General features: G+C 34.0%; 1 long non-coding RNA gene across 1 annotated transcript; it reads left to right on the forward strand.

Moving 5' to 3' along the window:
• Positions 1-14417: 14417 nt before the first annotated feature.
• On the forward strand, positions 14418-21041 carry LOC308606315. Its single transcript, XR_014013799.1, has 3 exons — positions 14418-14663; positions 16184-16272; positions 20107-21041. It is a non-coding gene; the product is annotated as an uncharacterized lncRNA (long non-coding RNA).
• The last annotated feature ends 321 nt before the right edge of the window (positions 21042-21362 follow it).

The following is a 21362-nucleotide window of genomic DNA, read 5'->3' on the forward strand; positions in this document are numbered from 1 at the left end:
ATTTGTTCTCATAGAGCCCCTGAACCCGTAGCCTCTGAACACGTAGTGTGAGCACAAGTAAATTAGCCCTACATCCCTTCCCAGTTTCCTGTGTAAGTTGAACAGGGCAAATTCGCTGCTTGAATCCCTGGCTGGGTTAAGTAACCTCCAGGGATGCATCGTTGTTTGGGACACTGGGCTGGTATATAGGTTAATGTTCTGTGCATCCACCTCGCAGCTGGTCTCTCTAAGCGGGTTCCGAATGTTGTTCTGAAGATTTTCCATAGAGTGTTGGAAACCTGGAAGTAGCCGACAGGCCCACGACGATACCAATTCTCTCAAGCAAAAGTCTACGAGCCTCAGACACTTGGGTTCTCTTTTGTATATTGCTGGAGTCCAGCTCCAGCGAGTCCAGGGATACCTGAGGGATGGATAGCGTCGGCGAAGGAAATAAATCTATTACACTTCTTAAAGTATCAGCATTGCATGTTTCTCTGTCTCATCCTTTCCTTTATTGTTTACAATCACAGGTTTATATATTATAGTTGATTACATTACCAGGTACATGGCCAAACAATCTTAGCACCATCAAATCTCAAAATATTCTATAAAGATTAAAAAAATATATATCCCCTAGTTTCTAGATGTCCTATTAAAATATTTCCCCAAGTTCCCATTAATCACAGGTTATTTCGTAGTAACCAAGCCAAGCAGTTATATGATTATTTTAATTGTAAAAGTTGGAGCTACTTGTTCCTATTTCTCTTCTTGCATGGGCAAACTTTTACAATGGTTCCACGAAAATATTTACAATATACCCTGCATGCTCTTTCTCGTTGTTTCCTTCAACTGAGACAGTGTTTTTCTCCCTATCCTAGCAACCAATTCTGCTCTAGTCATTTGCTTTTTTTATAATTGATCTTCCTTTATAATAGAACCATAAATTTCCTGTGTCATCAGGAACTCCGGCCCATGGCCATAACTCCATACTAGAGGGTGTTTTTCATAAAAACATCCCCTTAGTTCCAGGCTCTTAATTCTTTACCTATTTCCCCGGGGCTTTAGTGGGTACTTCCCATTCTGTGGTAGTTTCAGGAGGGGGAGTCCTAGAGGAATTTTTCTTTCACGTGGAGCAACATCCCCCCCAAATTGCCCGTATATGTAAATTTATTATCATAAAACATAACAACAGAGCTGTAGTCCACCTTCCTGGCACGGCGCTGCCTTGCAGTTTCGCCTTCCGTTGCTTCATGACTTTGTCATGGTGCAATGGCTCCAGGATGGCTTCCAACATCTCCCCCTTTTTTATTTTTTAAAAGCGCAGTATGTAGCTCCATGGAAACTTGTTTGATGCTTTTAATAATTATTCTAACAAAGACTGGAAGTAAAAATATCAGAATTATTACAACTACTGCAATGATTCCTCCATTAATGAGCATTGAGAATAAGGTTTTATGTGACACAAATGACTTAATACTTTCAAAAAAATTCTGAGCAGACTGTGCCAGAGATATATCTAAATTTGTATTTCCTATGTCATGAAAACTTGATGTAATTTAGTAAGGTCTAAACTAACATCTACTTGGTTCCAAACTCCCGTAATATGAGTCTGAATTTGATCCCAAGAATATAATGATTCATTCACTTTTAGAGGAGTAACACAAATCCATCTATATTTTTTATGACACCTCAAAGCTAATCTTACTTTGAGTGCTGTTAATTCCTGTCCTATGTGTAAAATTGCTTCTTCTAAGGCATCCACCTTTGCTTCTACCTTTCTGTCTATAACTTCCTGAGTATCCAGAGCTAAAGATACATTTTTTGAAAGCTCATTTACATGTTGAGCTGTAGGTACTTGTTGAGCTAAGGTACTTATTGAAAGAGAAAATGATGGTATTACATCTATAAATGTAAATATTCCTAGAATCAAAGCTGCAACAAATCTCTTTGAACGTAATAAAACTTCAGTTTCATGCAAAACTTGTAAGCCATAATCATCATACCAGGCAGAGGATAATTTTACAGTCAACATAATGTATGGTGGTCATTTAAGAATCATTAAAACTTGTTCATTCATAGAGGGATTTATACAACTTGTCAAAATACAATCAGAGCAATGTGTCCAAAAAGTAGAATCAGAAGTATTATGATAAATATTTAGATCCACATATTTTGGGGCTACCCAAATACCTAAGGATACATAAGGTGCTGACACACAAGCCTGCGTAGAATAAATGCCCATATTTTTAAGTCTATGAAGAATAACTGGCGATGGTGCAGCAATAGCTTTCCAAAGCTGGGTCTGTGCCTAATACATATTATCTTGAGCCATAGTTAGGATAGGAGGCACCCATCCTCCAGTGTGCCACTTATTAACATGCATAAAAGCAGGAATAAATGAATTATTCCAATCATAATGTGCATGATGTTGTAAATAATATCTATAATCCTTAGATGGATCAGGATTACTCCAATCATGCACATTTTTTGTGGTATCCTGTATGGGAATATCTATTCTTGAAGAATATATACAATAATTCCATGTAGGAAATCCTGTATTGGTATCTACAGCATGCCAGTTACTATCCAATTGGTCTTCCGGAGATTGTAATATAGATGATTGTATTCCTGTACGAATACCATAAGGAGGATTACAAGGAGGAAATTTTAAAGAATGAGAGGAAGGTTGATTATAAGTTGGATCTTCTCCGGGTGCTAGATAAATCAAAGACCAAAGAAGTCTCTTATTAGATTGACTCGAAGGAGAAGCAGTAAGCTGTCCTTTAAGAAAAACTGGTATACATCCATCCTTACGAGAGGCTACAGAATTATTAATTGATGGAAATATAAAACATATAGGATGGAACCCTGATTTTCCATGAAAAGTAAAATTATTACTTGTTTTAAATTTATTATATGGATAGGAGCTTATGGCTCCTCCCATTAACCTGGGCATAGTAGTACATACTGATATATCCTCATTATCCCAGGCTACAGTTTGTAAAATTGGTGGATCAGGGAAATAAGTCCACTAAGAATTACCCAAAGCATTTCCCCTAGTTACCTGGCAGGCCAATATAGCAAGCATAGCAACAAAAAGATTTCCAGGTGTTAAGGTAGCTCCCTGGTCTATTACCACTTTCTCGGCGTCGTCAGCAAGTCGTTCAATCTGACCCCAAGTTGGTGGGTTTGAAGTTCTCGTAGAGATGGCTTGTCTCTTGCGAGGTCTCGGGCGCAGACGCGGCAGACAAAGGATTGGTCTCTCTCCGATGGTGAGGTTTTGTATCTGCTTCATCAGCGGTTTCTATATGAGGAAATAGCTTAACCACATACTGTGAGTCTGAATATAAATTGAAAGTCTGGTTCTGCAGCTCAGCGAAAGCATGTATTATTGCAATTAATTCCGCTTTTTGAGCAGAAGTTTCCTGAGTTTGAATTACCTTTGGAACATAATTAATAAGTAAAGCAGCTTTTCCATTAGATGATCCATCTGTAAAAACTAAAGCTGCATCTTCTATTGGCTGATCAACATAGCATTTAGGAAATATAACTGGATGTGTAGCAAAAAATTGTAATAGCGGATGTTTTGGCAAATGAAACAGAATTTGTCCAGTATAAGAACTAAGAGCTATTTGCCAGTCTTCATCATTCTGTAATAAAATTTGTAGTTGATCTTTATTATAAGGGATAATTATATTAGTTACATCCTTTCCAAACAATTCCTTACTTCTTTTTCTTCCTTTAGCTATTAAAGTTGCTGTTAACATAGGATAGGAACTAACTATTTTCTTGGAAGTAGCTGGTAAATGGATCCATTCCAAAGGTCCTTCCTGCCAAAGTATACCCGTAGGTGTAACTGGAGTAGGCAAGATTAGCAAACACCATTCTTTTGTGTAATCTATTCTTTGTAAGAAGCAGTTGTTTAAAGCAGATTCAATAGACTGTAAAGCCTTTTCTGCTTCAGGAGTCATATTTCTAGATGAGGTTGGATCTGAATTTCCTTGTAATATGTTAAATAAAGGCTTCAATTCTGCTGTAGTTATTTTTAAATAAGGTCTAATCCAATTAATACCTCCCAATAGTTTTTGATAGTCATTTAATGTCCGTAAATTATCTTTGAAAGTTGTAATGGTTGATGTGTCACAGTTTGTGTATGTATTATTCTCCCTAAATAAGTCATAGGTGGTTCAGTTTGAATCTTTTCCGGAGCTATTTAGAGTCCATTTTTTTGTAATACCTCTGTTAAATGCTGTAAGACTTCTTGTAAATATCCTCTATCTGAATGGGCCAACAATATATCATCCATATGGTGTATCATATATTCTTCCGATTATTAATTCTTATTTCTGTTATAGCCTTATCCACAAATTTTTGACATAAGGTTGGACTATTTTTCATTCCCTGAGGTAATACCTTCCATTGATATCTTTGATAAGGTTGTTTAAAGTTAGTAGAGGGTACACTAAAAGCAAATCTTTTTCTATCTTGAGGGTCCAAAGGAACAGTAAAAAAGCAATCTTGTAAATCTATAATAATTATGTTATAATTTATTGGAACAGCAACAGGAGAGGGCAATCCAGGCTGTAAAGCTCCCATATCTTCCATAGTATTATTAATTCCCCACCTGAGAGACAGACTCGAGCCACTTGGACCCAATCATATGGTGTCATCCATCTGTTAGCAAGAGTATCTAACAAAGTGAGTGTATAGGGAGCTAATGGTACATAATCAGCACATGCAGCCTTTAATTCTTTGAGAATCTTATAAGGCAGAGGTTCCCATGTCATCCCATCATCAAAGGCTCCTTCAAAACCTACAGGGAAACAAGCAGCAAATTCTGGATCATCAGAGACCTGTATTCTTCTGGAATGCATCTTTGGATTAATATTAAATGTGTTTTTAATCATTTTGTTAGTTGGAGGAGGTGGAGGTGGTCTCAAAGGCATCTCTTGTTTATAATCTGGTAATGCAGGATAACTAATTTTTGGCAAAGGTGTTTTTGTCTCAGAATTAATAACAGGAAAATTCCAAGGATTTGGCTCTCTATGATAAGCAGCAGCAGCTTCCTCCAGGTCTTTTTGGTCTTGAGGGGACAACTCATCATCATCATCATCTATTTTACATTTTTCAAATGTAGCTGCCAATACTTTCTCAGGAGGTGGTTTTGGAGGTATTAAGGGAGTACTTTCATCTGGAGTTCCCATATAAGATATTCTCTGTCTTTCTTGTACTGGATCTAAGGTATCTCTAATGAGATTCCATAGAGCAAAAGTATCTACAGGAACTTTTTCAGGACCATGAAGTGAATAATATGTTTTTAATTGATCCCCTACCTTAGCCCATGTATCCAAATTAACTGTACCTTCCTCTGGGAACCATGGACATTGTTCTTGAATAAAGTTTAAAAAGTTAGCTAATTGACTAGTAGTTACCTTAATACCTCTTCCAGATAACATATGTTTAATAATATCAATAAATAATTTTCTCTCATTAGATTCCTTATGACCCATAGTCAACTTACCTTTTATATAACTTATTAGATTATCCACCCTTCACTTACCTTGCCTATTCTCTGCAAGGGGGTCTGCAGCACCCTAGGTGGAAGCCTAGCTATCCCGAACTCACTCTATTTACACTTACCCTTCAGGTCCCTGTTCGGGCGCCACTTGCTGGAGTCCAGCTCCAGCGAGACCAGGGATACCTGAGGGATGGATAGCGTCGGCAAAGGAAATAAATCTATTACACTTCTTAAAGTATCAGCATTGCATGTTTCTCTCTCTCATCCTCTCCTTTATTGTTTACAATCACAGGTTTATATATTATAGTTGATTACATTACCAGGTGCGTGGCCAAACAATCTTAGCACAGTCAAATCTCAAAATATTCTGTAAAGATTTTTTTAAAAAATATCCCCTAGTTTCTAGATGTCCTATTAAAATATTTCCCCAAGTTCCCATTAATCACAGGTTATTTCGTAGTAACCAAGCCAAGCAGTTATATGATTATTTTAATTGTAAAAGTTGGAGCTACTTGTTCCTATTTCTCTTCTTGCATGGGCAAACTTTTACAATGGTTCCACGAAAATATTTACAATATACCCTGCATGCTCTTTCTCGTCGTTTCCTTTAACTGAGACAGTGTTTTTCTCCCTATCCTAGCAACCAATTCTGCTCTAGTCATTTGCTTTTTTATAATTGATCTTCCTTTATAATAGAACCATAAATTTCCTGTGTCATCAGGAACTCCGGCCCATGGCCATAACTCCATACTAGAGGGTGTTTTTCATAAAAACATCCCCTTAGTTCCAGGCTCTTAATTCTTTACCTATTTCCCCGGGGCTTTAGTGGGTACTTCCCATTCTGTGGTAGTTTCAGGAGGGGGAGTCCTAGAGGAATTTTTCTTTCACGTGGAGCAACATTCCCCCACAATTGCCCCTGTGTGTAAATTTATTATCATAAAACATAACAACGGAGCTGTAGTCCACCTTCCTGGCATGGCGCTGCCTTGCAGTTTCGCCTTCCGTTGTTCATGACTTTGTCACGGTGCAATGGCTCCAGGATGGCTTCCGACATCTTTGGAGAAATGGCTGATTCTAGAACCACTACAGGGAAAATATAAGATGACCCTAGAACATATTATTGTTTCAAGAAGTAAGGGATCAGCCATAAAAAGAAATGAAATTGAGTTATTTGTAGTGAGGTGGATGGGCCTAGAGTCTGTCATACAGAGTGAAGTAAGTCAGAAAGAGAAAGACAAATACCGTATGCTAACACATATATATGGGATCTAAAAAAAAAATGTCAAGAATAACCTAGGGGTAAGACAGGAATAAAGACACAGACCTACTAGAGAATGGACTTAAGGATATGGGGAGGGGGAAGGATAAGCTGTGACAAAGTGAGAGAGTGGCATGGACATATATACACTAGCAAATGTAAGATAGATAGCTAGTGGGAAGCAGCCGCATAGCACAAGGAGATCAGTTCAGTGCTTTGTGACCTAGAGTGGTGGGATTGGGAGGCTTGGAAGGAGAGCGATGCAACAGGGAAGAGATATGAGGATACATGTATAACTGATTCACTTTTTTATAAAGCAGAAACTAACACACCATTGTAAAGCAATTATACTCCAACAAAGATGTTTTAAAAAAAAAGAAGGGAGATATCAAAGAATAATTGGGAAACATCAAAGGATATAGAAGCCAAAGTGAAGGGGTTTCCACTGGACAAATCTTGAACTATCTAAGCCTCAAAATAAGTAATGGCAGAAACGTATTATAGTCAGTTGAATAAAATAGGAGTCTATGAGTTCATACTGATTTAAATAATAAAATTGAGTAAATTATGTTTGATGAGGAACAGGATATTTACATAATTACAAAGTGCCTTACCACAAAAATTATTAATAATGAAGGAGAAAAAATTAACTTTACAATGGAGAAGACTGGGTGATACACCTTAATCAAATGAGTAACATGATATTCCAGTAAGTACAAGTTAAAAGTTTGACAAAATTGTTTGATAGGAAGCAGTGAGAAGAACAGAGCTTCACCACTGTGTTATTCCTGCCAACTATACATATCCTGAATAATCATGAGACAAATACAAACAGCTAAATCCTACAAAATAACTGATCCATATTCTTTAAAACTTTCTAGTTCATAAGATTCAAGGGAAGCCTGCGAAAAATTTCCAGATTAAAAAACTAAAGAGACAGGACAGCTAAATGCAACATGTGACACTGGGCTGATCCTTTTATTATGAAGGACATGATGGGGATAATTGACAAAACTTGAAAGGGGTCTGAGGATTAGTAGCTCTGTAGTCATGTGTCAGTGTTTATTTCCTGATTTTCATGATTATATTTGGATATATGTTTGTAGGAAATACTAGAGAATTGGGGGGAGACATTGCATTCTGTTGGCAACTACTCTCAAATGGTTTGGGAAATAAATTATTTTTATTGTCATTTCAATCTTTCTTTAATTGTCGAGATTGTTAAAAGAAGGCAAAGAAAGAGGAGAAGACCCCTGAGTCAGGTAACCCTTTTTTTCCTGGCAACTGCCATAGTTAAAAGCTCAGTTTACAATGGTGGTCAGTTTTTCAGTCTATTTGTGCTAATTTCTGTTACTAACAACATAGCATCTTATTTTCTATTTGAGATTTTTGGATTTTTCCTAATTATGCTTTTGGGTTTTATTCTATCAAATGTCTATGAATTTGATAAAGTCCTCGGTATTAAAACAAAATCAGTAAGATTCATAAAAGTAAAAATAAGTTCTTAGAGAAATTTATAAATTTCTACCTGCATTCAAATTGGAGTAAGTTGGCAAGAAATTTATAAGGGGAAAATACTATAAGGAGCACTCCCATTCAGAAACTCAAAATGGTTGCACGTGTTTATCTTGTAAGAGATCTGTGATGAAACAGCAGGATGAAGGCTATATGTCCAAACTTAAATGCAATCTTTTAAATCGCCTTTCATGTCAGGCCATGTAAGAACAGGGCAATTCAAGAAGTAAATTAGAACAATTCTTATTTTCAATAATTTCTTAGGTCAACACTTAGAATAATGAAAAACTTATCATTAACTCCAAGAAATCTGGACAGTTATTAAAGCAAATGTGTTGTCCTACTGGCCTACACCTGGTTATAAACAGCAGTACGACTTCAGAAAACCCTGGATACTGAGTGGACTTTCTAAATATAGCTTTTTCTTTCTATAAAGGTGCTTTACAAGAATGCTACCTTTTGTGAAAATGTGGCCTTTATAAAGGGTACACTAGGGTCTGTGACTTTTAGACCTAGAAAAGATTTGAAATATTTTCTTAGCCTGGGAATCCACATTTTAGAGGCATAGAAAGAGAAACCCAATGAAATTAAATATTTTGCCCACCATCAAATGGCAAACAAGTAATAACGACAGAACTCAAGCCTCTGTCTTCTAAATCCATTGAATGCAGCATAAATAGATTGCAATAACTGCTGATTTTCATTGTCCTCAACACTACATTTCTTCTGTGCCTTATCCCTCTTCTTTTAAGAGGGATGACAACATTATCTGCAAACTTTATCTATAACTATTTTTTTTTTAATTTTGCTGTTTTGTAACTTTTTTGTTTCTATGTTGAAAATGTGTAAGGACATTTACCTTCTTTCTTGAAACACCTTTGCCTGCATTTATCACATTTTATTGTTGAACTATTGTGTAGCAATAAGTACAAAAGCGCCTCTAGTAGAGGAGATAATATCAGAGGCAACAAGGTGTGTGTATGGGGGGGGCGGGGTTAGAGTTGACATACCTTAAGGGAGATGAGGAGAGAGGGAAGAGAAGAGAAAGTTTATTTATTTGAAAAAATATGGCAAGTTAGAGAATTTTGGCTAAACTTAATACAATATAGCTTTCCTTAACTTAAATTCCGGGTTAACTTCCACTGTTTACATTGCCACAGACTAGGGAATAAACAAAGCAAAAAGATTTTTGGTACCACCATTTTGTGTTAATTTCATAAAGATTTCTACAAGACTTTTAAAAAATACATTGAAAAATGAAAGTCTTGTCTTTAGCTTATTTTCCCTGCATGCTTGCACTTTAATAAGTTGATAAATGGCATTTAAACTCAATAGTTATGATTAATTCTGTCCCACAATTTTTAAAAGCACTGGGGATTGTGTGTGCGTGCATGTGCCCACCTTTACAACCAGTAAAATAAAGTTCCTGATCAAAAAATTATTATCACTTAGACTATTGAATAAAATCAGATACGATAGAGGGGCCAGCTGTTGGTAGGTTTAAAAGTCACCCTAAGTGATTAATTCATGCAGCAGAGTTGCACGTCTCTCTTTAGATGAAGCACTTAGAAGTATAACCAAGCATGGCTCTAATTTCATATCTGAGACGTGTTTTATTTAGAGTTCTTTGGCAAGTGCTAGCTCTATGTGTTTTTATAGTCTTTGGTTGTGCTATAAAAATGTCAAAATTATGAATTAACAGATATGCAAAAGTGAAATCCTAGAAAATAGGATAAACATGAAGTCCTCTAATTATCACTCAAATAAGTTTGGTTGACACGGAACTGGGAATCAGATAAAGACATTAATAATTCATAATGCTGAAGTTAAAATCTTCTAGTTACAGTACAAAAGAAATCCTAATTTGTACCACAAGGTTATGAATTCAGTACTTTTCATTTGTTAAATATTTGTTTATTACCCTGCACTGTGCATATAACACTGTTCCAAAATTTGGAGGGCAAACAGGAAAAACAGACACTCTCTACCCTCAAGTTGTTTATACTGCAGTCAGTGAAATTTCTCTACTTTGAGATCTTTTAATTCCTCAGTTCATTGTAACATCTTCTTCAGATGAATTGTTTTTTATTTGTTAAAACCAATGTTTAGCACTTTAAATAGTTTCTTCAATGTTCCTGATAGTGAAATAGAGTCATCATGCTAATTTCCAATACTAATTATAGAGTTGATAGGAGAAATGCTCAAGATTGATAGTAAAGTGATTTCGATAATCTACGAAATGTCTTGAGGTTTCCCAGATAACAACTTGTCTCCCAGACAAAAATGCACTTATTATTTATATTCCAAGCTTATAAAAAATTTTGTACTTTAATCATATAGAGATTTTACAACATCTTTTCATTCACATTTTAAGATATTTTGTTCAGTAGATTATCTCATTTTGAAACTATTGATTTATATATACATACTATGTAAATATTAGTATATATTTCTCAATGACTAGATTAGTGCTTTCTTAAATACTTAAATTTGTTTAATTCATATTGTTGTTCTTCAGCATTTCTTTTACTCACTGGAGCCTATCCTACTGACTTCAAAAAGCCTGAAAAATCTGAAAATCCCATTTAAAGTAACTGTATGGAAAATCTTCAAAATAACATATAATAATGGTAGAGAAGAAGAGTATTTAATATTGTGCTGAGATTATGCCATTAATAAAGAGATTAATCAATAATTCTAACATTCAGACATATAATAAAAATTAAAAACAATCATAATACTGAGCAATGACATTTTCAATAAAGGGAGATATTAAATATTTTATAGGAAACTAGAATCTGCAAAGCAGACAAGTTGGCAATGATTATACATATATTTAAAATATGTTGAAACAGTCATAGACAGTTTTTCTTTTTGGCTGAAAAGAGGCATATTGAAGTGTTTAAGCACTACTTCAACTGGAATAGATATTTAAACACTATACAGAAAACACATGATTGCAGAAGAGCAGATATTAGCAGGTGTGTGAATGTGTATGTCTTTAATTAATGCATTTTCATTCATTCAAAAAGGAGAAGAATGCCAAATTTACTTTAAAGGTGGCATTGTGATATGTTAAAGTTCCATTCTTAGACTTTTGCTGCTGTTGCTGTTCCTTTAGTATTCACCAAAGAGTACCGTCCTGTCATTTATCCAAGTTAGAAATCTAGGAGCAATCCTAGGATTCTCATTATAGGGTCCACTGCCTTCATGCTCCCCACTCAATAAGTAACAAATTCTTGGCTCTCCTATATGGGAAAGCTCTCTCCAATGTACGCCTGCTCTGTCACTCTCCGGGTCCAGCATCTCTGCCTCAGCCTCCCATTGAAGTCACTTCTAGTTCATTCTGTGCAGGGCCATTTTTAAACCTTCCTCAGTCCTAGGCAATTGCCCTTTTAGAAGCTTTACCCTAAAATGTTATCAAATGCATTAAAATGTGCCCAAGTCACATATCCAATATAATTTATAGATAACTATATGAAAGCTGAGTAACATTGCTGTTGTAGTAATATTAGTTGAAAATATTAATTACACAAGTTTTGATCTCAATTTTGCAGATTTGTTTTCATATTCTGGAGCCATTTTTTTCAGGTGTCAAACAATTTTCTAAGTCCTTCTCAAACTCCTAGTCCCTAGTGAGTGTGCTTTTACTGTCACAGGGTTGAACAGCCCAGAGAGCAAGATGTCTGAAGATGAAGACCATCACATGGATGAGTAAATCAGATACGTGGAAGTTGGAATGCAAACTGTTTGTAGAAAAAAATATACAAATCAAGGAAGAAATTGCAGTGTCAATTAATATGATGTATATCAGATGATAGTATTAAAAAGCCAGGTGAAAATAAAATAACTTAATAATGTATATATTTGTCTGATTGTTTACTAGTGATATACTGCTCAGTGTAAGGTGAGAACCACAGATATTATCTTCTGGAAAAAAACCCTTTAAGCCCTAACAGTTCCAGTTTATAAATTTCCTCTCTAATAAATGAGGAATAAAATAATTTACAATAAATTAATTATTACCTTTTCTGAAGGTACCAATACCACAAATTCAGTCAGAAGATGGATCAAGTTTTTCATACATTTCTCTTATTTCACAGTTTTTAAATAAATGAGACTATATTTTGTCTAATGACCACCAGAACAACTATCTGGAAACTGTGACTTCATTCTATGTGAGACAGTATTTTAGGAGATATAGATGTATATTTAGATGGAGATATAAATACATAGCATATATACACAATATTTAATCAGACACAGGAATTGTGGGATAGCTCCAGAGTGGTACACCCTATGTTCTGAGCTGCTCTGAAATGCAGTTCCTTTTTATTTTTTTAACATCTTTATTGGAGTATACTTGCTTTACAATGGTGTGTTAGTTTCTGCTTTATAACAAAATGAATCAGTTATACATATACACATGTTCCCATATCACTTCCCTCTTGTGTCTCCCTCCCTCCCACCCTCCCTATCCCACCCCTCTAGGTGGTCACAAAGCACCCAGCTGATCTCCCTGTGCTATGTGGCTGCTTCTCACCAGCTATCTGTTCTAATGGGAGTTCTCTGGGCACAAAGGGCACTATTTTCTGTAATGAGATTAGAAGAAAAGATTTGCTAACAATTGCTTCTATAGCAACTAAAAATCTTGGAATCCCACCTTTCAGCATTTTGAAAATCTTAAAGGGGATGTTGTCAGTAACAAAAAAATTGAAGACTGATTATGTATTTAAATTAATGATTCTTTAAATTCATCTGCACTTTAGCCTTTTAAATTGATTCATGCTTCTCAGAAAATAAAATATGCTAATCCGTATATCATTTTTCCACTGCGTAGGGCAACTATATCTAAAAACAAAAATACTATCATTTTACTTTCCTTTACTATATTCCTCCACAACTTGTGTTGTACTTTCATATTTTCTTTTCATTCTGCTAGTGAGATATATATACATATATGTATATATACATATATGTATATATACACATAATATTTAGATTTTAGATATTTGCATTATGCAGGGCAATCCATAAAATGGATAGATGCTTAATTTTAATACCATTGAATATAAGTTTCATAATTTTATACTTTAATTATTTTTGGAAGCACAAACCAGAAGGGGTAAAGCAAATTTAAAATGGAAAAAGATGACCAAGCTGGCATTTTTCATTTCAGACTTTATATTTGGACTACTCAGTGGGACAGATTATAATAACAAAATTTTGCTTTTGCAGGGAGGTCAATCTTTGCTTCTGCATTGCCTCATCTCTTTTAATCCCATCCAGTTTATTTTTCATCTCAGAAACTATATTTTTCATCTCTAGGAACTCAATTTGGGTTATTTTTATATCCTCTATATGTCTATTTAAGATGTTGATGCTTTCCTTTAACCTTTTTGAACCTATGAAAATTAGTTATAATAACTGTTTGAATGTCTTTGTTTACTGACTGTACCATTTTTCAGTCTGTTTCCATTAATTAATTTTTCTCCTTGCTATGGGTTATAGTTTCCTTCATCTTTGCATCCCTAGTAATTCTAGATTTCATGTCAGATATTGTGAATTTTACTTTACTGGTTGCAGGGCATTTTTGTATTTTTTAAAATATTTGTAACTTTGCTCAAAGAGGTAGTTAAGAAATAGTTTGATCATTTTGAGGCTTCCTTGTAAGCCTTATTAGGCTGCAACTGAAACAAGTTAGTCTAGGGCTAATTTGGTCCCACTACTAAGCTTATACCCATTGAATACTCTGTGTATTGAATACTCTAGTTGATGCTGCATGTATTAAATTATATCAAAACATATTTGTATAATCTTAAAGCAATAAATGCAACACATATAAATATAAAAAATTTTAAAAATTAACTTTTATTAAATAAAACAAAAATGTTTTCTTCTAGTAATTGTAGTATTTTAACATACTTAAATACTGCATCCCTATGAAATTCATTTTGTTAATAAATATGAAAAGAGAATCCACCTTTATTTTTTACAGGTGACCAGGGACTTGTTCAAACACCAACATTTAACTGTATTACACAAAACATTATGCCACTGGTTTTTATGGGTTATCATTATAATTAACAGCTTTATACAACCATTGTCTTGTGCTGTTTGTTGTTCAATGTCTAAAACTATTGTTTAATATATATATTTTTTTACTTTTAGCAGTTTAAGCCAGGAGAGTAAATCCAGTTCCTATTACTCCATCCTGTCCAGAAGCACAGGTCTTAAGTGAAATTTAATACCAAAGAAACAGTTCCAAATTTTACAACGGATCTATCACTGGTTGTTAGCATATCTTCCCACACCCAAGACACCAAGATACCTTCTACTCACTGTTAAAGCTTTATGATGAGCAAAACTTCCACCACTGTGCTTCCTTAGCATGTGAGTATATTTTTAATTTACTGGTTATATATATTCTCTAATTATCCATTATTTTGTCCTTCTTTTTGATTAGATATTGATATCCACATTTTTTTTTTCTAATAGCTCACAGAAATTTCTCTCATTAACAACACCAATAGAAATAACAATAAAAATCGCCTTGGGGGACCAAATTTATATCACATTACCAAGTTTTTATTTTGCTCCCATAAAACTTCTGCAAAATACAACCACTGTCTATCATCAGTATCATTAGAACAAAAACAAGGCATTCTAATCTCAAAAGCACAATATTTTATTTAACTTAATAAATTTCACATTATAAAAATTTTCTCATAGCATCATCCTTAATTCCTCTGTATTCGCTAATATTGGGGGATTTTTCTTTCAGTTATTTGAGACAAAGGATGATTTTATTCATCTCTACAACCTGGTATATATATGTACAATGTTTGTCAAAAGGTGGATATTCAAAAAAATTCTTGACTAAATTATGGTAATTCATGTGATCAGTTCTGCAGTTCTTAAAACTTTAAATTACTTCTTAATTCTAAGAGAAAGTCAGATAATTTTTAGAAGGATTTCCAAACCATGCTAAAGTGTCAACCTTCATTTCCTTGTCTGAGGGAAACAGGAAAGAAATAGATGGTTTTAAAGTTCTCCAAGCTTCTGTGTCCTTTATACATCCACAATTTTAATCCTTATCATTTTCAAGATTTGCTAAATTATTTGAGGTGATCCATTCTCTTATTAAAGTTACATATTTTATGTCACATACTGAGCATATTAACAAATAACTTACTGATAAATGACAATGCCCATAACATCAGGTTAATCTGATTTCCATGAAATGAGCTATAACTTCAAGAATATTAATTCATCTAATAAGGGTGATGATTTACATAATGTTGCCTAAAATATTTCTCTTGATTATTTAAGAGAGTTTTCCTAGGGGAAAATAGCTGGGAAGTCTATAGAAAAAAAAAAATACAACCATGATTAATTTAATTCCAGTCTAAAAGACTCCATATATAATGTATTTGAGAAAACCAAGTCACTATTATAGATTCAGATAAATGGTTGTATATATTAGATATTTTTAATGTAACCCAAATTATAAGAAATAGTTTTTTGATATAGAAGCAACCACTCTTTTACCTAAAGGAAAATATAAAATCTGAGTTCATTGAAAATTTGCCTCATTGCCCTCTGTTAGTTTGTGCCTGCCCCATCCTTAGGAGCCCAGTTAAGGACTATTCTATCATCCATACATCAGAAGAGAATGTCTGTGTTCTATGTTGATAGCCAGTCTAAACAAATATTTATACAGTTGAGATCAGAGATATAAAATGTCAGTTCCAAATCCACCCATGATGGCACATATACCAGACAGATGACAAAGGTTATAAAGGCCTGTGAAATACTTGAATCATATTTTGCAACCCTTGAAAGAATTCAAGTTGGAGATTAGCAGAAACCAGGCTCAGTTCTGTCCATAATCCCCTTTATCTGTCTTCTAGCCAACAAAATGAAAACCTGAAGCCAAGCTGACAAATAGGGTGTGAAGGGCCTTCTACTGCATTTAAGAAAAAACTGAGACTTGCTATAGGTAGAAATTATCTTTTCTATTACTAGTATTGTTGATGTTGTTGTTATTCATAGAAATAATGAAAAAAAACCCTAAATAACATTATTCTGCTGGATTCTTTACTATATGCAACACAATAACTTAACTCGCTTCATATTACACTGGGCATATAACATGAAAACATGTGCAGAGAACAGAAATCAGTATCTGTAAAGACAAATGCCCCTGTGATACAAAAATCTATTATTTTAAGTCCAGACAATTAGATCTATTAAGGTGTAAGAGTGTTTCAGTACAGTCCTGCTAAAAGTAAACCTTAAAAGTAAATTGAATAAAAAAGGAAAACTGATGCCAGTTAGATACAAAATATAAGATTATGCTATGTATATGGGACAGGATAGAACTCTGAATGCACTCACATGTAGGGAAAGCAATATTAGTGACAAATCAACTAATGTCCTTATTGAGTATAGACATTCCAAGAAGGGTGAAGAGTACTGTATATTAGATGTAAGACTCATAATATTCAAGTTAGTTGTAAAAGAAAGAAGGTAAATGCTTTCAGTCAATAGGATAGGCTGAACTGATATTGAGAATCCTTTCTTCCAATCTGAACACACAGTTTGTTATACTTGTGTTTTCTTTTATATGTTGCTTTTACATGTAGCAACACATAAAAAGAAAATGAACAAGCTTACAAAAAAGGGGGGGATCCCCAGTCTCAGGATTTAAGGGAAAAAAACAAATTCAACATTAGAATAGTGAGGAGGAGTTGAAACCAAGAAATTCAAGGGGGCCCTGGAAATAATAAGCCTTGTTTTTGAGGGCTGGCTTTAAATATCCGTTGTCTTATCAGAAAACAGGTAGATGCTGTTGTCTTATCAGAAAACAGGTAGATGCTGGAAAACAATAGAATAATATCTTCAAAGTACTGAGGACATATAGCTGTCCAAATTAAAATTCTACACCTCATTTTAAAAAACTACTCAAGAACAAGAAGTAAAGAAATTTTCATTCATAGACAAAGAGGAATTACCACACACAAACTGTAACAACAACAACAAAAAATGACTAAAGCAGTAGCAGCAGCTATTGGAATTGTCTGAAGGCATTAAAAAATATTCTGATGCCTGAAGCCAATACTTGGAGATTTGTTTTTTTTTTTTTTTTTTTTTTTTATTTTTATTTTTTGCGGTACGCGGGCCTCTCACTGTTGTGGCCTCTCCCGCTGCGGAGCACAGGCTCCGGACGCGCAGGCTCAGCGGCCATGGCTCACGGGCCCAGCCGCTCCGCAGCATGTGGGATCCTCCCGGACCGGGGCACAAACCTGTGTCCCCTGCATCGGCAGGCGGACTCTCAACCACTGCGCCACCAGGGAAGCCCAAGAGATTTGTTTTTTTTAACCAAAGTGATCTAGGTGGTGTTTCAATAATGGGAGCTTTAAAAAGTTCTCACATAATTCTCATGTGTTTTAGGCAAGATTGGAGACCATTGTACAAAGAATGTTCTTCAGTAAGAAAGAAAATAATCATAAAAAGAAGTAGGAGGGTGCACTGAACAGTGACCAGCAAAGAAATTTGTAATGTTGGAATGAACCTGAATAACGGTTGAGTGTAAAAAATAATAGCCAATGGGGGTATGTACAAAGTAAAACTAAAACACTAGATAATATACTGAAATACTGGAGATCAGATTTAAAATTTGAGGGGTCTATGAACCGCTTAGGAGGAAGATGAGATAATTAGTTTTAGACTTTTTAAAGTTAGAAATATATGTCAAAATTTTCAGAAAACACTAAAAATGAATACTTCATATATGATTCATAAAAAGGTAGACCATAAAAAGAGAATGAAAATGTGTTTAAACGAAGTTAGTACTGGGAGGGATAAAACATGGAAAAATAAAGGAGAAATAGATCAATAATCACAATACATTTGATCACAGAGACAATAAAAATAAATTTAAAAATTCCAGTTTATGTTGCTTACAAAAGACATATATAAACTATTTTTAAGATGCAATGCAATACTTCACTCGAAATAATTAATTATATACATGATACATGATTTTCAAGATTACGTATTTGGCATGATGACATGTATACAAATTTTTAAAACTCAAAGCAATCATGTATTTTTCATGGATTCATTTGCATATAGTAAAATGTTCAAGCATGGATTCAAAGTATTTATATTAAATTCATGATACCAGTTATCTAAGAAAAGGAAAAATTGGACTGAAATGAGAATAGAGAGGAGAGAAAAGAAATGTGTGTGTATCTGTGTGTTTGTGTGTGTATGTGTGTGAACACATGTACAACAGTCAAATATGTGCTTCTTTCACAGCATGATTCACTGTATTCCATCACAATATTAATAAGATTTCATACAATATGGGCATCTCTGCAGAAATTAAAATTGTCACATGCTTATGTGTATTGGGCAATGAGCTCACCTTACTATTTCCATCCATTCTTCAATTAAAATCTAGAAATGTGAATGGGCTGTTAGAATTTAGTTAGTGAGCCAATTATCTTTACAGAACATGCTAGTTATGCACAGCTTTCCCTTGGCTTAATTATGTTTTAAAATAGCAGGCATTCATTTTACGTCTTTAATTGATGGCTATCACACACAATTAGTTTGAAATTTCTTATCAATATGCTTGAAATATATTTGGTTGACTCATTGGAGTAATCTTTTTTGAACTTACCCAAAAGTATGTGTTTAGCCTTCCTAAACACAGTGGCACATTTCCATATACAAAGTAGTTGCATTAGAATTATTCCTAATATGAAGACATTCAATATTTGTGGAAACAAATTTTCTCTTGAAAACTTAGCTTCCAGATGGAAAAAAAAATAAGGGTAGAAATGTATTTAAAGGCAAATTTGAAGATAAGAAATCAAAATTCACATTCCATAGTGAAAGAAAAAGGGTTAGTAATTACAGAGAGAAAGGCAAATACAATGCAAAAATTATTGGAACATATTTTGCTCAATTACAAACAAACTTACATGGTAAATTGTGGCTTCCATTATTGTACCAATTTTTAGCATATTTTAATATTTTCATTTTGAAATGAAAATTTTAAAAAGTCATCTATTGTTTTTTTAGAAAGTATCTAGAGTGGTTGAAGTGAAATAACTTTCAGAAAATGTGTTAAAATGGGGCTACAAAAGACCTAGGAGGACATAAGCTTGGTTCTTATTATTGACAGTTTGCAAATCAGCCATGGGGATACACATTATTTGCAATTTAAAATGAATGATGATTCTATATACATATATATGCATCTTATCATATTGATTATAAACCAAGTAAAATCTCATGAAATCTAAGTATGTTTGAAAAACTTAAACCTATTTTTATGTTTTTCCAAACACTAGAAAATGAAAGCAATTTCTGTTGTTTGTCATTTTCTTTTGGACTCTCTTGGCTTCCTGAAAATGATTATGTCAAGATATTGGAGAAATATTCATAGGAAGCAACAGAGGCCATGAGAATAGAGACCTACACTGCTTCCTCATTAGAAAAAATAAAATAAAAATTCCTGTCTATCCATTTCAAATTACACTCAGGGATGCTTATAATATAGAATTTGAAAGTTGAATACATACTAGTTGTCAAGTAGTCAGCCCCGTTGATTACTCATGCATTCCCTCCTAAGTATGTTGTTCTTAGAATTCAGAGGGGTCCTTTAATCACACCCCCCATCTTGACCACTCACATCTCCAGATTTTCCTACTTCACGGCATATTGGTGTTTAACTTATTAAAAAAATATTTGTTGAACAATTACTATACATGCTAAGCAATGGGGATCAAAGATGAATGAATATTCATTTGTCTTTAAGGAGACACAGTCTACTGGAGAGAGGCAGAACTGTGAAGAGATGACTGCATAAAGAGGCAAAGTCAAGTCTTATTTATTCAGAGGAAGAAGTCCCCGTGATCAAGCAACAAGTAAAATCATTTCATTGTGCAAGACATGGATTTGTGATTGAAAATGCACAAGCATATTTATCTTATTATCCATCATAGATGATCACCTATTATAATCAGTGAGATTTCTTAATGGCATAGCATCTAGAGGAGGACGTCATGCATGAACCTGTCATATTCAGAAAGTAAGGAAGTGGCACAGTGGGAACAATTCAGGAAAGTAAATAAACATGACAGTAGATTTAAAATCTACTTTAACTGTTCTTACTATTATTAATCTATTTGGGCAAGTAGTAGTTTTCATTGATGTTAGCATTTTTTCATCCACGACTTGAAATCAGACATTAAATATTAATATTATAAAAAATGTTACTAATTGAATTCATTCACAAATTTATAAAAATAGATCAGCACCAGAGACCTATTTATTGGAAACAAAGTAGGTAGAACAATTAAACTCATTTATAGTTCTTTCTTAACCAAAGTGGACAGAAGTTTTATATGTAGAGGTCAATCCTGGGCCAGAGGCTATTTAATATTTTCATCAAGTCTAGGATGATAGAAAAGCATGTGGATTTAGTCATTTACGGTTCTCTTTAGTTGATAAGACTGATTAATACTTTGTCAAGATCAAAATTCAACATGACCATAATATGACCTTGACAAATTGGAGAAGTGGTTTAAAACAATGCAATTTAATAAGTCTAAGGGTCAGATATGGGCTTTAAAGGGATTGGGAAGGAAATGGAAATTATAATAATGTAGGTGATACCATGCCAGTGAGAATGCATTTGTGTGTGTAATATAATATGTAACAAATAATATTGAGTATGACTTGAGTCAAGAATATAGCAATAGCTTTTATTTTTTTTCTCTCTCTCACCATGGCATAGTGCTTACTCACTCACAAATATTTCTAATACATTTCATCAAAATTTCATCATTAAATCCTGTATCCCTGCTGATAAAATTAAAAGTAATTCTAAGATATATAAATGAAGAGAAGGGTATAAAGGTACAAACAAGTGGGTGAATATTAATGAAATTACTTTGTATTGTGCTTTACAAATACGATTTATGCATTTATCTTGTTACTAACACATTCGTTCATTCATTCATTCATCAATCATTACATATTTATAGAACTTCTACTATGTCCCAGGCACTG

This window comes from Mesoplodon bidens (genome assembly GCF_964165515.1).
Source record: "Mesoplodon bidens genome assembly, chromosome: 18".
In the NCBI taxonomy this organism is placed as follows: Eukaryota; Metazoa; Chordata; class Mammalia; order Artiodactyla; family Ziphiidae; genus Mesoplodon; species Mesoplodon bidens.